General features: G+C 41.3%; 1 long non-coding RNA gene across 2 annotated transcripts in view; it reads right to left on the minus strand.

Annotated features, from left to right (window-relative positions):
• The window catches only part of LOC115345108, a 75,145-nt gene extending 72,433 nt beyond the window's left edge, over positions 1 to 2,712 (minus strand). For both annotated transcript variants that reach the window (XR_003924721.1, XR_003924720.1), the window contains exon 1: positions 2,625 to 2,712. This is a non-coding gene — a long non-coding RNA (uncharacterized LOC115345108). The remainder of the gene's footprint in view (positions 1 to 2,624) is intronic.
• Between the last annotated feature and the right edge of the window lie 15,473 nt (positions 2,713 to 18,185).

An 18,185-nucleotide genomic window follows, 5' to 3' on the forward strand; every position in this document is an offset into this window, starting at 1 on the left:
TTCCTGGGGTCTGATGGAGATGCAGTGAGAATTAAAAAAAATTACTGCACAAGAGCAGTAGTGACTAATGTAGGGTCTGCATGCAGAGCTTTTGACCTCAACCGTTTCTACAGTAACTGCGCGATGTATTGTGCTTTCTATTCTCAGACTCACATTGGAAGCCAATTAAATTAAAAGGCTATTCATTTCATTATATTTGTCTCCAGGATGCTCAAATAGAAATGCAAACGATTCCTGTTCAGAGTTCCCTGCATCAGAGAAACTGATATTGTACTGCTAATTTGTGATAACAATATAAACCAATATGCAATCTGCACTGATTTAAAAGATGTGCATAGGATGTACACTGAACTTACAAAACACTGATTAGGGAGATCATAAAATTAAATCTTCTAAAGGGCACTTGTTTCAAACCCTCAAGGCAGCTCTTCTTCTTGGTTTAATCAGATAGCTAATCATTGTAACTCACACTTTCCAAGAGCCAGATTCATCAATACCAGGAAACATGGATTTGTAATACTGAACAGTTACAATCTCAGGAAAGCTTGGTGAAGATAAAAGCTGTAAAAAGGTGGTCGGTAAGCACTTTGCTGATATAAAAGAGGCAATGGAGGAAATGAGAGAATATTTCCTGCTAAAAATAAAGCACGAATCATTTGAGGACTGATCCACGAATTTGAACAATAAAGAAACATATTCCCAAACACGCTGTTCTCTTAAGAACTGGTTTTATCTCCAACTCAGTGAGAAATTAATATTTTTGTCAAATCACAGAAAAGAAATTGACATGAAACATTATTCTACTGTCTGTATTTTTATTCTAAATTAAGCTTCTGGTATAGTTCCCCACGTCACTTAGAGCGATAGTAATTTCTGATCTGGAGGAATGACCTTCCCATTGAAGGGACGAGAGAGGACTTGAACACCATCCTGCAGGATACAAAATAACAGCCTGCAACATGCCATTTGTAGATCATTTTTGCAGGCTAGCACCCACAAATTGAGACTTGCTATCATCAATGGCAGATCAAATTTTAGGGATTTTATAATGGTCATGGTACTGAAGTCTTGTTGATAGAGTAGATGTGGGCTTATAATGGAGGCAGCAGCACTCATTGCAGTTTATCTAGACACGGCTGGCAGGATATAATAAGCTAAACGAGGTTGAAATGACAAAAATGTCTCCAGGCTTATGAAAACCTGGAACACTATTTCTAGGAAAACCTGGCAGTTTAGACAAAATTGACAAACACTTAACTCCCTTTTCAGATAGATGAAATCATTCTGGGCTAGAATCATTCACCTGCAGTGCTGAAACTCATGGACCTTCCACCAGGGGTGAGCTTGAAGACAGTTCTCTGGGTTGAGAAAATGGACTTGCTTCCCCTCAATATGATTAAATTAGTTTTGTTTTCTTCCCTCCCTGCCTCTCAATAAAATTTCAATCAGTTGTTGAAGTACTCAAGACAGAAGAATTTAAAGCGAAAAAATTAAATTAAAAAAAGGTTTCTTAAAATGCCATGCAAATAGAAGAAAATATGAAAATTTCATGAAGATCACATAAGCATGTCTGGTCATCCTCTACTACAATAACTAAAAGGCACCCAATAAAATGAAAGGCAACTGATTTAGAGATGACTGAAGGAGACGCTCTTTTCAAGTGTATTATTAGCCTGAAGATTTATGCCACAAAGTAGCAAACAAGTCAGCAGTTTAGCTGGCTTCCAAAAAGCTTGGAAACCCCTACTGTATTGCAAACCAAAACACCTAGAGTGGGTTTTGTATGTGTGCACGCATGTGTATGTATTTAATATAACAGGTGGAACAGCAGAAAGCGGGCACGTTTTTCTATAAATTGCCTTGCTGTTAAGTTTCTTGAACCATCTTCTGACATGGCTGGAATGGGCCCTGCTAGAAGAGAAGATAGTGAATTAGAAAATCTATACGTCTATGATATGGAGCTTCCAGTCTTTCTGTATCCTTTGTTGCCTAATTTCCTTGCTCCGAGATAGTTTTCCTTGTTATTGTAATTCCTTTGCAGAATATTAACCTTGATATTGATGCAACATTGGTGGGGCAAAACTTTTTCTTCCTACCCCAGTTTTGCAACTTAGATGATGAGGTCTCCAAGAAGGAGGCTGTCTCTTTGATAATTTATTTTTGTTTGGTTCTCTAAGTATAAAAACCAGTTTCTAATAAAAATTCCAATAGTTTTTCAAAGCTTTTATCTTTCTGTATGACATCTTCCAAACTAAGCCTTTTCCCAAATGTGAGTTTATTTGAAAAGATAGGACAGGAAGAGTCCATCCTGGATTTTTCAGTTCATTTTTCTTAAACAGAAAAACTGTTTTAAAAGACTAATTTTTCTTTTTCTACAAAGAAGGTATTTTCGGTGATTAGAAAAACCTGGAGGGAGGAACACTAAGTGGAACTCATTGCTGCAATGTAATTATGGCCAAAGACTCAGCGAGATTTGAAGGAGGACTTGATTTTATAGAAGCAACAATATTCAGTTACAACAGCTAATGATAAAAGGAAATATAATGGAAGGGAAAGAAAACTTGTTTCATATAAGCACTTAACATAACATTGTGTTCAGGACAAGACCTGATAGGACAGATTACCTCCATTTTCTTTTATGAAGTGTTCTGCACAATCACTTCAGGCATGTTGTACTGTCCAGTGATATGAGAAGACCCAAGATCTGGAAGTTTATTCCTGTGAAAGTAACAGAGAAAGTATACTTTAAATGTGGAAAAGTATCTGACCATCCTGATGACTCTGGATATTGACAGTATTAGCAGATACTGTACCATGCACACATTCTGTTATTCTGCTTTTGGATTTTTGTTAGAACAGAAAATTAAGTACTTTTTGCATGAGTGCTGAAAAAAAAGGAGAAAATTAAAAATAAATTCTATTTTCTTTGCAAACTTGAACACTTTTTAAATGTAGCTCTTTCAAAAAATAAAAAGCATTATAAAGAAAATTTTTTATGAAGAATAAATCAATGGGAATTTTTCCTGACACACTCCAGTAGAGTGGCTAATGTGCCCCAACTGTGAATAGACATTCAATACAAGACACCAGCCACTCTACAGTAACCCACTTAAAATCCCAACATCACGGACATGGGGTTCCCAGCACTAGCAGTCTCAGTCCACCCAACTACTTCTGCTGTGTCTCACGACTTGCTAACATGGGCACAGCCAAAGGTGAGTAAGGAGTTTCCATAATAAGGGCAGACAGGAGAGAAAGCTGAAGACAGGACATCCCAGCCCAGGCCCACAGAATTTAATACAATCAGAAAAATCCACAAGGCAAATCTGTGCTTATTCTTTAGGTGTGGGTTTGTTGTTTTATTTTCTCCTGCTCCTTTCTTTCATAACTGCTGAATAGCTTGAAACTCACAGTATTATAGGGTTTGTATCATTGTTATCCAGGTAATATTAGGATATTTGAGCAATACCTTGACTCAAAATTAAGTTGGGTCAAATCTCTAGGTGTGCTCTTCTGCCCTCACCCTGATTTCCACTGCAGCAAAACCAAACCCAGATGAAGAGGAGACCAACAGTGAGATGCACTCTTTCTCCATGGTTTATTACTTCCACCAAGACTGAGGTGGAGACGAGTCCTCCCCACATGCCCAAAATATGCTCCACTACCTTTGTATATTTGGCATAAAAGCACGTGTGAACACCAGGACCTGAACTGTGGGACGAGGGTAGTAATCAGGGGGATGCAATGTACTCAGGGAGGGGAGGATATAAGATCCTTAAAAAGCATCAGGAGAGAAGCACAAACAAATTACAACACAGTAAACACGTTCTGAAGGGCAACTATTCCTATGGATACTTCCCCCTACCAAAAAAACCCTGACACCCCTACCTTTTATTAGTTGAAACATGGTACTTCCTTATAGGCACTGTTGATTCACATACAACATACATAAGATGGTGCTGATAGAGAAAACCTATTTCTCACTAAGGGTAAATTCAGCAGGCTATGCTGTCCAAAGCACCAGTCTTCGGTGATACGTAAGTAGGACATCTCTAAAAATAAGTCTTCGTGTAAGGAAGATTAAAAAAAAAAAAAAAAAAAAAAGTCAGAGTCACATCTTCAATAAAAGCTTCCTAAAGAAAAAAAAAAATCCCTGGAGACTTAAAACAGAAGCTTATAACGAGGCCCTTCTTAGTTAAAGTTATGGTGCTTTACAAGGAAAGCTATGGAGATAAAAGGAGTTTCACTGTAGAAGAGATAATTTTGTTAGTTCATTTGTATAATTAGAAGCTTAAGCCACGAGGACCAGCCATGTTCTGGCTTGAAATGTCAAACGTGAAGCTCTTGAGTACTCAGGTTTTAGGAATTAGGCCAAAAAAAGTTTCAAAATTAGAGGGTACTTTGACCGAACCTTTAGTTTAAAGTCTCTCTCAAGTAAACCTAAGTGAATTAAATATAATTTTTCATGACTGATTAGAGTGTACATTTGACCATCAGTTGCATCTCACATTCTGCTACCTACCAGCTGGAACACTGATGAGACTTTTTATAACTTCATTACAGCTACCTTGTGGAAAAATTTAATCATATATAATCTTGTAATACAGATGCACAAGTAAAACAATACCAGCTGCTGGCTTCTGGTCTTGTCAGGCTGCTTTACGCCTTTTCTTCTCCCCGTGCCATACAGCACACCCCCACTGCACAGGGATCACCTTTGAAGGATGTTGTCTGCAGAAACAAGCTGATTTTTTTTTCTGCCTAACATCCAAGATGCATAGTCCCTGAAGGAGCAGTAGAGACACAGGGCTTCATAGGCCCAGGTCTTACCGAGGGAGCCTCCTGAGCAAAGAGATTATCTGATAACGTAGAGAATTGGGTTTGGTTTTTTTTTTTTGTGAACAGGTAAGTTAATACAGAGAGGACAATACCCACCTATCTAACTGCTTGAAATTATTCTCTTCCTCAAAGAAGAATTCTGCAAGGCTCTGGCACAGGGCTGCCCTCTCTAGCCAAACAGCAGAACAAGCCTTGCCTAAATAAAGCATTTGGATTTTCAGGATAAAATGGCTTAATGTCATCTTTGTTGTTGTCTCTACAGCAAAGCAATGGAAGATGAAGAAGCATTGCAAACAAGTAAGGTGACACAGCTCATCAACATGCAGCGCTTCTTTACTATGCAGCACACTTGCAAAGTTATCACATTTGACTGGTACCATTTATCTCTATAACCTTTTCTTGCTAGACTGTATTCCATTTCTTTCTTTGTCTGACCTCCAACTCCTCTGCCAGAGGTGGTACAGAAAATATGCAGCAGCAATGGGAAGGAGAGCAGAGACAGAGAGAAGTATCAATTTATACCACAGGCTTTGTGACTAATCGCTGAGTAGCATCTCTTCAGAATTAACATAATCTCTGAAAGGTTCCCATATGTTTGAGGCTGACTGTGTGCATGTATGCTAATCAGCTGCAAATTATAATCAGGATATTAGAACACAACTTTGCTAAGCAAACGGCTGAGAAGATCAGCAAATAGTCGGCAGTGAGAAGAAAACAGAGCTTTGGAGGGGAGAATCTGATTCCCGTCAGCTTCTGGCTGATCAGCGCACAGCCTGGGGAGGGAAGGAGCCCTTGCAGAGGGACCACTGAGGGCACGAGGCTGATGGGACCTCTCCCTCACGTCCGAGGGGTGTAGCAGCCAGGCTGCGTCTCTCCCATTTCCCTCCAGCAACAGCAACTGCAACAAAATTACCTGCGATGCAGAATGGATGTTGTCTAGACAAAGTCCCCTTGCCACAACTGGCGAGAGGAATTTTTTTTCCTGGAAGCCCCCAGTATGACCCATAAAAGGAGCCTCACAGAGCAGCAAGGTGCTGAGTGATTCAGCTTTTCTGCACAGCAACAGCAGGTCAATGTGCTTCAGTCCAAACAGACTGGCATCAATCTGTCTTCTCCTCCTCTATGCCCGAGGGCTTCTTTTTCACAGGACTCTTCCAGCAACCCCAGTAGCGCAGCCCATTGTGCCACGGGCGTGCAACCACACAGATGGAGTGCACACATTCTGCACGCTGTCTGGGCTCTGTCTGCAGCAGCAGCTACGTGCAGCCTCTCCCATGCACGTACCTTACATGACACAGAGTTGATGATGATAATTTAAACCTCATGTTTCTTCTTGCTCTCCAGTTGGTCCCTTTCTTTGGTATATCCTGGAGGCCTCTGTGTAGGAAAGAGCAGGCGTGGACGTAGCTAACAAGATATTCATTAAGACCAGATTTTGATAGAGATGACAAGACAAATCACCCCCAAACTTCTGTTTCTCAGCATCCAGCTTTGAGGATCGCTTTATTTACAGCTAGAAAAATTACCTGCAGCGGTATTGCTGGGGAACTAAAGCCTACAGTAACATTTAGCTTCCATTTCAGCTACTCTGCACTGAATATTCCCCTTTGAAATTCAGAGAGCAGCTACATTGCCTGTTACATGTGTTACATAAAGACAATCAGAATGAGGTATTTGGGCACTGACCTGCTTGATTTTATTTTTCGTCATTCTCTCCCTCCCAGCCCCATCATACATTTGTGAAGCATGAAATACATTCACCCTTCCTGACTCAGTTCTAGTCTTTTTCAATCCTGACAGAACACTCGAGGTTGGTAAGTGAACTGTGCTAGGCTGGGTCATGTTTTCAAATGAAGAAAAAACCACAACCCTGCAGTAGATTGATATAATTTTGGTTTCATAGCTGACAATCATTTTTCATCATTGTTTCAAGCATGAAAGATTTAGCAACGGCTGCATAAAACTTCTGTGGCACAAACCTTTGATGTTCTGTCAAGTAGCTTTGCTTTTCTCCCTGTCATACACACTGCAGCCACAAATTACTCCCTGGCAATCCTAGGTGAGGATTATGAAGATTATTAGAAAAAGCTGAGGTTTAAAAAGTTATTAAAAGTACCTTTGCATTTCAGCAACATGCAAACAGGCAATTGTGTTCTTCACAAAAAGCCTGATTTTCTCATTTTAATGTGCTGCTGATTTTTCTCTCTTTCAACTGATCTCTTTGGCTGGGCATTTCCACCTCAAATTCCAAGTAATAAAACTGCCATGAGGATCGCCTACTAAGAGAAAGCACTGAAACAAACAAAAAAAGAACATTAGCAATCTGCTTGTGAGCTGCAAACACATGCACAGAAGCTGAGCAGAGCACATGTTTTTCTGAAAGGCCGGTTGTGCTACTTGGAGTGTGAACTCCGCAGGAGAAAGCTACATGGCAATAGAGAATTAGAATATAGAATTGTATTTTATTTTAAACTTCCACCTTCATGAATGGATGTAACATCTATCTCACTATTAATAAAAAAAAGCAAAGCTAAGTACTCTGAATTCAGGACAGTTTTTTTGCCCTGGCTTGAGCTCCGTGGGACTGTCCAGAGGTTTCTTGTGGATGCCAATTTAAATTAAAGAAGTAAAATGCAACTGACCTGTCACCACAAAAGTTGGTGCTTAAAAGTCCACATCTTGTCCAGTAAAGTCTTTCACCTAAACAATGTGTACTCTTACTTTTTTTTTTTTTTTTCTGACTTGCAGTTTTACTTCATCAACAGCATCTGCAGATCACTGTTCTGTATTTTGCTATGCCACTGGATCTGTGGATGGTGGTACTGTAGACCCTTGGAGCATGCATTCCCCTAACTACTACTGCAGGTTTTGGGATGCAGGTCTCTGAGATTTTTGCTTCATGACTACAAGTGATTTTTATCATCCAAACAGGCTTTAGCTGTAAGATGGGGATAGCAAAACTTCTCTAAGCAATTGATCTGCCCAAGGTTATGCAAGGAGGAGGTTAAAGAATATCAGCATCTTCCTCAGAGCCTTGGAAATTAATACTAAAGATCATTATTAAGATCTTTAAATTTGAGAATGATGCTTAGGCTCTATTGCAAATATTTTACAGGAAACTGCCCTTTTTGAATAAGCTCTAATGCAATCTAGGAGGAGCACAGCAATTTAATGAAGGGATGAGAGGGAAGTAAGAGTAACAGTAGTAATAAGTCAAAAAAATAGGCTTAGTTGTCTGTACAAGATTTGCAGATGAGTGTTTCATACACATAATCATGTGCAGGCAGGTAGGTATTCATATCCCCAAAAGCTGGGTTTATCCAGTGATGATAGGACTGGGTAATTCACTCCAAATGGCTCCAAATTCACTCCAAATTTCAGTGCTCTCAAGATTTAAAGTGACCTCTTAAGAGACTAGACAGTGATGAAAGATCAAATCAAACAAACTTTCCCTGTCTTACACCTTAAGAAGTCAATGAGACTACACATGCACCATTTATGTGATTACTTTTTGGTGTGCTAGTACTCTCACTTCTTTCTCAGTATTTAATTATCAAATACCCAAATGAACTCCCCAGGATAAAGCTACAACTCAAAAATTATTCACTGAAAAGAGCTGTTGAATAACATTTGACATACACACAAATCCATTTGTAGATAATCCCCAATCAGCAAATTTCATTGACTAAATTATTTGCGGTTAATTATTCACCCATCTCTCACCGCACAACTTTCCCCCTCTCCCCTTTGACAAATTCCTAAAATTATCAAAATGCTGATCGCAACCCAACAGTTTATACAGCCTCTCGCCTTTGTGTCTCCCTTCCAGTTGCTTCCCTCTGGTCCTTCAGTAAGCAAATCCTTCTGGTTCAGTAATTTGGCGAACCAGTGAAATTTTTACTTGGAATTATATAACTGCTGCAAGGCACTCCAGTCAGCAGGAATGCCATCCAGGAGATTCACAGCCGTAAAAATGCATAAACAGACGTCGTTCCCTACCATAGGACTTTATTGGGTATGCAGTCCATAGTTCTGGACACTTTGATTTATTGGAGTGAGAAGCAATGTGAAAACACTGTCAGGCTTCTGAAGCCACTGAGATATTAGACTGCTCCATTCACGTACATCATGCTTATGAAAAGCACAGGAATCTGGTAGGCTATAAATTAGAAGATCCTGGAGGTGTGGGGTGGGAGGAAGAATCATGAGGGTGAACTTAGCTTGTGATTAGCTTTAAATCCTCAGAAACACTAAACAAATTCTGGCTGTTTCATGACTTACTCCTTCCCTTTCCCACTGTTCCTTTATTTATAATTTTCCAGCAGTAGTGCAGACCCACACTCCCCCTGCTCCTGGCTTGCAGCCACTTGGGCCAGCAGGATCTGCCTGTTCTGTTGAGCTCTTTTTGCCACACGTCTTCTTTGGAAACCACTTATTAAGGTCTTAGACCTGATGTATTTTTAATTCTGCTGTGAAGGCCTGCCCTACAGAAGATGTTGCTTTGGCTAACAAGGCCTTCCACCCAGCTGTGGCCGTGTACCACTCCCTTTTCTTCCCTTCACAGCTACAGTAATCTCACTTTTGGAGGGATATCTTTTAGATAAGAGGAATGAGCTCTCTTTTCCCACCTGGTCTGCAGTGGCTGGTTTACACTATCAATATAACAGCTCTCTAACTATTAAAGGATAAACTGCAGCTACAAAATTCATGATGCACAAATTTCTAAGCCTGAATTAGCTTTCAGTCAGTAGTGACAATTTGTATTACATCCCATGGTCCAAGGCTTTGTAGACCGTTTTCAGTCCTGAACCAGCCCCATAACTTACTTCACATCCGATACCCTTTTTCTGAAGTACAAGATTCTTACGATATTATGTATCCTCCTCAACTCTAATCCTGTTTGCACGTGATCTTCCTCCGCATTGATTCATTGCGATTAGCCTGAGAAGAGCCAGCTTTTGCTCACATCCTGCACACAAGCATGGAACCAATGAAATTCCCTGCTTTCCAGTCCCCATCCTTGCAGGCTTCACAGCCAGGTGTGAGATTTCATTTTAGCTTACCAGAATTCAATGGTGAACCCGGCTGGTCCTCTTGCCATAGCACTGAAAGCTAGTGGTACCAGAGAAGCCAAACCAAAGTCAGAGTTTAGAGCCAGGATGCTCTACTACACTAACTGCTTACATAAGCTTATACAGCAAGGCAGGCTTTAAGGAAAAAGGAAAAAAAAAAAAAAATTAAAAGAAAATCCATAACAGTAAAACAACTTTCTACCTTATTTCCTTCTGACTTAATTTAGAAGTTTCTCCAGCAAACTTTATGCACTATTTAATCCTGGTTCTTTTTAGCTACAGAATATTCTTACAGCATTTTTTTCCTACTGTAATTTTTCACATGAATATCACCATTCATACCTTCAGCTCCTCAGACAAAAGGGACCTCTTCAACAGCGTGTATTGGACTAGACCTCTTTACTGCAGAGTTGTCCTTTTAAGGTATTTCCCAGGGCTCACTTCTGGGCTGCTGAGGGAAGAGAAGGCAGGTGAGCCTGCAATTTTGGGAGAGGCAATTGACTGCAGCCCTTAACTAGTCATTTTGCAGCTAACCCTCTGTAAGGCAGCTCTCTTCCACATGGTAAATAGGCTTATTTATTCTTCTCCCACCTCATTCCTAATGCTTTCAGTGTATCCTAAGTAGACAAGCAACCAGCTTCTGTCCTTGGATACCAGCCCAGTTCTCCTCGACTTCACCAGCATGCATGGACTATGTGAGGAAAGAATTCAGCTTGGTAGAGTATTTACACTACGTGCTAGTCATTAAAACAGCCACCAGCTCCTGTTTCATGAGCAAAGATATAAATTCCAGGTCATTACATAAACTGACTTTATAGTGCATTTGCAGAGGCCATTAACTCTGCTACAGCCCTCTGCTCACCCTTCAGAGGAGGAACAGGGATGACATCTTTTGAAACAGCAACACCCTACTCTCCTCTCCTGCAGAGGTGCTGGTACAAACCAGGAGAAACACTGCACATCTCTCTCTCTGCCTGGTCCCCAGTGAGAACTTGACCTAAATTCTGCGGCACACCAGGAAAACCAATTTGAGATCTTGCAGCTGATTCAACTAACATGAAAAAGTGAGAGAGTGCCTTCTTGTGAGTAGGATTGTGCTACGTAGCAGAGTCATTTCCAGGACTGTCTCAGATGTCCTGTGCCTCATTTCTCCATCTCTAAAATAGGGCTAATACTTCACCCTCACACACAGGTGATAATGAGATGAAAGATGCTCAAAGATTAAGTATACTCCATAAAAACATGACAAGTTTAATTCCGTACAAACTGGCAGCAACTTTAAAGTTTCAAAGTCAATTCAATTCACGTTTTTTAGTGCTGTTTCAAAACATTAATGTCTACTCTGCTACTGCAGTTTGCTTTTCAAATCCACAGCTGTTGAATAGCAGTCATTAGGGGAAGGGGGAGAAGCTGGAGTTTTTGTAAGACATGATCAGGAGCAAATTAATTCATGTTGGCTATGAATTTTGCATCAGTAGATTTCAGTGCAAATCCAATTGTAGTAACCAGTTTATATTCCCCCTCTAGCTATTGTTCTGAGCTATCTTCAGATGCATACTGACCTCCCTGAATTGCTTTATAGGCCATTCACATTGCAGAGATTTTCTTTGCAGCTGATACCCCAAGGGTGGTATCTTCAGGCTAAAAGCTGACACTGTGTAAAGTTCATGTGTACCAGCTCAGTGGAGCTGTACTGATTGATAGTTAAGGGTCTGATTTGTAATTAAAGAGTAGAAAAACTGGCTTCTGAAAAACAGTTCTGGGATGAAGGTGGAGTCTGCTATGAACTCGATGGCTCTGGTGTTTCAGACAACAGCTTTTAAAATTTTCTGTGCAGGGAAACAGCCTGTAAGAGGTACCTGCTTCCATCACCTAACCAGTCACAACTCATTCCCTACACAGTTGTGCCAACAAACTGATCACAGGGTGATCCTATACATGAAATCAGTAAAATATTCCAAGCTGAAATTAAAAGAAATTAATTCTAGGTCATTTACCCTAATCCAGTTACAGCACAGCTCCAGAAACAATTTCATGAGCACTGTCAAGGGAGCAGGATTGTGCGAACACTCCCTGTCTTTGGGGAAAAAAGCCACTTTTGGTGGTTTTCCCAGCAACCAGTCCTCACTGAAATCATCCTCACCTGTTACCACAAAAAGAAATTGACGAGAGCCCTTAGCCTACTAGAAATCAATTTAAAAGAAAAAAAAAAAAACCAAACCAACAGCATAATAGAGGCCCTCCTCATGACACTCACTCTTCAGGGCTGCATGTCCATTGTTAATAGCCAATAAAAAAATTTCTTCCAGAAATTCTTTGTGCCATTTCCACTGTCCCTTGTCCCTTGTCCAGCTGGTTGGTGGCATGCTAAAGACCTCTTCTTGCCAGAGCTTTAAATAATGCAGACACACAATTGACTCCAACCTACATTTGACACTTTCTTCATGATTAAATGGGCTACTCGCAGAGACAGACAACTCACTAACTTCAAAGCTTCCTGTCTTAGCTAACAAGAAACAAATTGCTTCCCCAGTGACTCCTCTCAAGGGAGTAACTCAGGATAAACCTGTGATATTTGCATTAATTCATCTTTAAACATAAAGCAGAATAGATTCCATTTCTTTAATATATTTTCACATTATTTAAATGGACTTGTTTTAAAAGCCAGTAACATGTTTGCTTTGGGGATATTTTGCATTTATATTTACCTTTTGGCTGGCAGTTCATTTTACAGGAAGATCTGTTGGAACTAAAGCAGTTGAGGATTACAAAGATTTTAGAAAGGATTTACATGGGAGGCCACTTTCATCCTGATTTTCGGTAATGCTACTTTTCTCAGTTTAGTGACATTTAAGGATATTGGAAATCTTCCAGTGACAGAGCGCACCAGCAATCTCGGCTGCCTGAGGAAAGCGGGGCTTTACTGCTCTTGTCCTGATACCTGATGCCTATAGAGCAGTTTTGATCAGCAGATATCAAAGCACTTTGCAGAGGCGCTCGATTTCATCCTCCCATTTTTGCAGCAGGGGAAACAGATATGGAGAAGTGAAAGGAACAGTATTGTTTGAAGGCCAGCAAAAGAAGAGTTAATTTTTTTTCTTGTTTGCTCACAACAGACACCATAGATTACAAGGTGCTCACTCACTCTGTCCTCTCCAGTTATGTCAAAGCATAGAGACCATTATTTCGGTATTCTTGCACTACCTAGTCTTGTTTTAGGATTCACTGTCCAGTTACCTATACTACCCTCTGCTGCTGGGGAAACCCTGCAGCACAGCAGGTATAAAAGGGGACCACGTATCACGCCAATGCACAGTCAGCATCTTCTAGTTTAATCTGACAGTAAAAGTGGATGTTAGTAAGATGCTGTCAATGGAAGGACCTGAGGCATGATTCAATTCGGGACAGAAGAGTGTATGTATGCGCAAATCTGTGAGATTGTGTAAGTTCAGACATCCATCAAAGTGAAGAAAAACCTTTCTGGGGCTGAGCCGCCAGCTCCTCTTCAGCCCAAAGAGCTTCCAGGCTCCAGGCACTCTCTCATAGGATTGCTGTGCTGAGAAGACAGCTGTTGTGCTGTTTTCATTGCTGACCTAACCCACAGCAGCAACACTCGGTGTCAGCGATGACACCCCATCGCCTGAACAGCTGCATCACTCCTAGCTTTTGCTTTATCTTCTGATTAGCTGCAAGAAATTAGCTATCACACAGAAATCAGACTGACTCACATTACATTGTTTGGGAACAGTATTCGTGCAAAGATTCTCTTAAGGCAGACAGGAGGTTCTGTATTTTTTAATAAAGTTCACAACTAAATATTATGAAGTGCTGGGGGGGGAATCAACACCTCGATCACTAGGTAAATGCTTTTGAGTTCTTTAATGGCTTTAAGATTTACTGTTTAGCCACTCCAATTCTTATCATGCGCAAATGTTTCCTATATTAACAGGAGAAGAGTGCTTTGTGGGCAGTGAATGGGAAACAGGACATCAATTTAACGGGGCCATTTGGGGTTAGCACAAAATGACAGAACAGCAGGAAGCAGTTAAAAGCTTCCCCCTCAGCAATCAAAGCCCTGCAATTTTGAATCTTTTCCTCCAATCAAGTAGTGTATTGATGAGAAACCAGTTCTGATAATGACCTTTCAAAGACTTCATTCTGGCCTTCTGGGGTAATTCATTTCTCTAACTATGGCGTCCTAACAGGAGTTCAGCAAAAGCCCGTTATCTACACAATCACTTGAGCAGCATGACAAATGGCAGAAACCAAGGGTAGGAGATTTCTTTTCCCTTAACTTGGCTGACTTTTTTTTCCTTTCAAGGGTCCTGATCTCAGCCTGACTATGCAAGTATTGCTTTTTCTATGCGCATCTTCCTCTCTCCTACCTGTCTGTCCCAGCTCATTGAAATTATGGATAGACTACCCTTACAATTCATCAGTCCTACTGTAACCTAATGGGATAGTTCCTTCCTGTGTTGCATTATTTTTAAATTTCATTCTGTAAGCCTGCCTCCCAGATCAAGTCACACTCACATTTCATTCCAAGCTTTAGTTCAATTAATTTCACTTTTTTGGCAGTGCTGAAAAGAAACTCTCCTTCTTACAAAGGCAGACACGGAATGCTGAATGCCAGCTTTCCTAGGTGGGAAACAGTAGGTGTTTGCTCTCAGCCCTGCTAATGTTGGGAGTCATATTTCATTACACGAAAATACACCTTCAACCAGTGACAACAAGCCTGCCAGTGCAGACTGCGTTACCGGAAAATGCTAGGAAGGAATCAGAACAACACAGTATCTTTTAGCTGATTTTACTGACCATTGCACAACTCACCTTTAGAGCTCCAGTTTCCAGTTTTAAGCCTCTCCCTTTTCCCAGTACCCCAGAGCTAATGATAGCCATGCTCACTGTGACTGCTCTGTTGGGGAGTTTTGCTTATAAAATGGGAACAAAAATGACTGCCGTGAGCTGGTAGGAGCCCCAACTTTTAAATATCTCATGTTGCACTTCAATGATTTTTAAAGCTCCTAATACCAGCTCAGAAATGCCGTGAAATGGTGACCCAGTATGAACTCACTCTGTCAGTTCACATTTGTTCAAAACATCAGCAGGCTTTATGCCAGATCTGGGATCATCCCCCCCCCCCCCCCCTCAGTTGGCAGAAAGGTGACACAGAAATCACAGAACCTGCAGAGGCTGTCCTGTGTGCCCCAGCTACTTCACCAGAAAGGCATCATGTGGAGCCCATGCCTGATTCACATCAAATCGGTACGAGTATTTTATAAGTGAACACAGCACCCTGCTACTGCCGTCCTTGGAAACACAGTGAGAGTGCAGGGAAAGCTTCCTCTCCCAGCTGCGTCTTGGGACTCCTGCTCTTTGCCATCCTAGAAGGAGCCAACGAAGACTGTGCGTAGAGGGGTGAAGGAGAGTGCTTGATACGACAGTTACAGGTTATATTTGAAAATGGTTTTCCTAAGCAGGGTCTGCCAGCCTGCTCATGCCCTGGCACTGAGGAGGAAAAACATCTTATGTAGCACATATTGTAAAGAAACTACTGTATGAAGCATGGAGGACAAAGGCAAAAACATGTATGGGCTTTATTCTAAGGCAGCGAAACAACTTCTCCCTTTGTAGAGTGTAGGAAAGTCTCAAGCATAAGCAACTTTCAAAAATCATTTAAATAGTTGTCATGACTATATTCTTACCTTATGTCTGTTGATTTGGCTCCCATAATGCCCGAATAGTTCTCCTGAAGCCAGTTTACTGTCTATTGTCTGCATCTGATGAGAGCTGTTATTTCTGATTAGATACTTTTTCTCTGTACTCCAGACCCCTGACCTTCATTTCTCTACCTCAGCATCACTTCTCCCTAAGCACTAACGGTGTCTGATGCAAGTACCACTATTAGCGTGCCCTGGTGGGTAAGAAGAAAAGCAAGAACATGTCACACCTTAGCTTAAGACAGCAACAAAAGGGCAATATCCTCAGATCTGGAAGCGCCTTTATATTGTGCTACCCCCGTGCTTTGGAAATTCTGCAGGATTTAATATTTCTAAGCTAAACAGAGTTCCTTGGTTCTTTTATTCATAAAAAGTCCCACTACAGAAGCAAGCCAGACATACCAAGCTCCAGCTCTCCGTGAATTTAATTTATTGCATCACAACTTCCTAAGAACAAGGCATTAGAGAAGAAAGCAGATGATTCCATGGATGCTTTTAAGGTAGACATGAGTCCTGCCCTCCACCACCTCCCCTGAGCCCACTGGGACTGTTGACTTTGTAAAGACAGAAGCATGAATTAGCCTTTGCAGAATCACAATTCTTATACCCTACCAAAAACGTGAATTAATGCTCTTTTTTCCTTTTAAGCACGACCAGGAATTGGCTGGAGAAAGTGAGGCTAGGGAACAGCTCCGCCCCCCCCCCATGCTGGGTCAGCACATCCAGGAGAGCTTGCAAGCAGCTCACCAAAGCGCTGGGATGCCCCATCCTCACTCAGCCAGTCTTTTCCACCAGGTGCTTCCACTCCCCTCAGTCTCAGAACACACGGAATGGGTGGGCTTCAATCACATGGAAGGCAGCTCAAGGTAGAGGAGAGCTGGAGACTCTCCCAGAGTAACAGTAAAACGTAAAATAGGGTTGACAGTTGTAAAAAATCACAATCACATGCCATTCAGCAGCCCGGCAATAACATTCCGTCACTGAGAGCATTATGATACAGGATCCCAGTTCTTTGGTTCATGAAATCAGCTTACGAAAGCCCTGCATTCTGGAGCTTCCACTGCTGTCTTCACGCAGTGGTCCCCCATTGCATTTTATGCCTTCCAATTCTGCATGGCTGCTGAATTGCTAGACACGACGTTCAGCACGTGGTTGCTGTCAGCACAAGGTAACACAAGGTGTTTCACCCTCAGGGAAATGGAAACCCTTCCTTTGTACTTAACCACAGCATCACCACTGAAGATATCTCCCCATGCAAACCCTTGTTTGTTGTTAGGCTAAAACCAGCCGTGGCTATTTTTGAAATGCTGATGCTCCCCAATCAGCACTTAACGTGACTGTGAAGCTTTAAAATGAGATCTAGAAAATTGCATTCTGCTGGTATGTGTTCAAATGTAAACCCCATTGGACCAGGATGGAGGATCCCTGAAGGCCAACTATGTTATCTTTGTCTATAGAAAACAATTAGAAAGCTAATTTAAAAATGCTACAATTAAAGGCTTAATATAAATACATTTCTGATGCTATCAACAAGCTCGGCAGACTTCAAGAAGCTCTTTCAAAATACCAGTGCCTTCAAGCAAAATAGCTGGTTTTGGTTTTCCTTCATGCTGAACAGACTATGGGCAATTTACACACACTTTCTAATCTTAATAATACTTTATCCATACTATGCATTTTATGGGCTATGAATTCCATACACAGATTGTAAAAATCTACATAAAGCCTCATACAGATTTACTGTTCTGCCTATAGATTCATGGCTGAAGAAAAAACTACTAGTAGAAAAGCTTGGGGGCAGGCATATAAAATCTGATGAGCAGGAGTTTTGTAAGATTTAATAGAAAGGTTTCTACCTGTATTTTAGATAATCAGATTACGGTGGGATTTCAAAATTAATTTCCCTTTCTTGGGCAGTTTTATGTTGTGTTTTGGGAATAATCACACAAATTGAACACTGCAAATGAAAATCCTGGTTTTATTGAGGTCACTAGGGCAACTCCTACTGATTTCAATTGGGCCAGGGCCTTGGTTTATGGGCAAGTCTTGGGGAGAAAATAAATTCAGACTTCTGGAAATGGAGAAGCATGCCAAAAAGCCTTTTTTTAATTTTATTTTGAACACGGTCACACTGCCGTGTGAGAAAGCAGCTCCTTTCATTGCCTTCAGGAAATCAGCAGGGGTTCCTGCTCACACTGATTGCTTGCAAGCATGGTAGAATAGGCTGGCTTAAAAGCCGCTGCTTTTCACAGTGGCCAAACACTGCTGATGGGCTGAAGTCCCCATCTCATGTCAGTGCCAGGATCCCAGCTTCCACCGAGTGCTGAGCTTGGGAGGTCCAAAAAGACCCTCCTGTTTACAGCAGTCCCAGTTAGCTTCTTTAAGTACAGGCTTGTCCTGGGCTGTAGGATAAGTAGTCTTGCCTATCAGAGGCCGAGAAATCTTAAATTCCTATTCCTGAGAGCTGAGCACTTGGCAAGGAGCCTGTTTTAAATGGGACCTTGCCTTCATGAGAGGCAGTGGCTGTCAGCTCCTGAGGATCTTCCAGCTAGGT

Source organism: Aquila chrysaetos, chromosome 8, assembly GCF_900496995.4.
Source record: "Aquila chrysaetos chrysaetos chromosome 8, bAquChr1.4, whole genome shotgun sequence".
NCBI lineage: Eukaryota > Metazoa > Chordata > Aves > Accipitriformes > Accipitridae > Aquila > Aquila chrysaetos.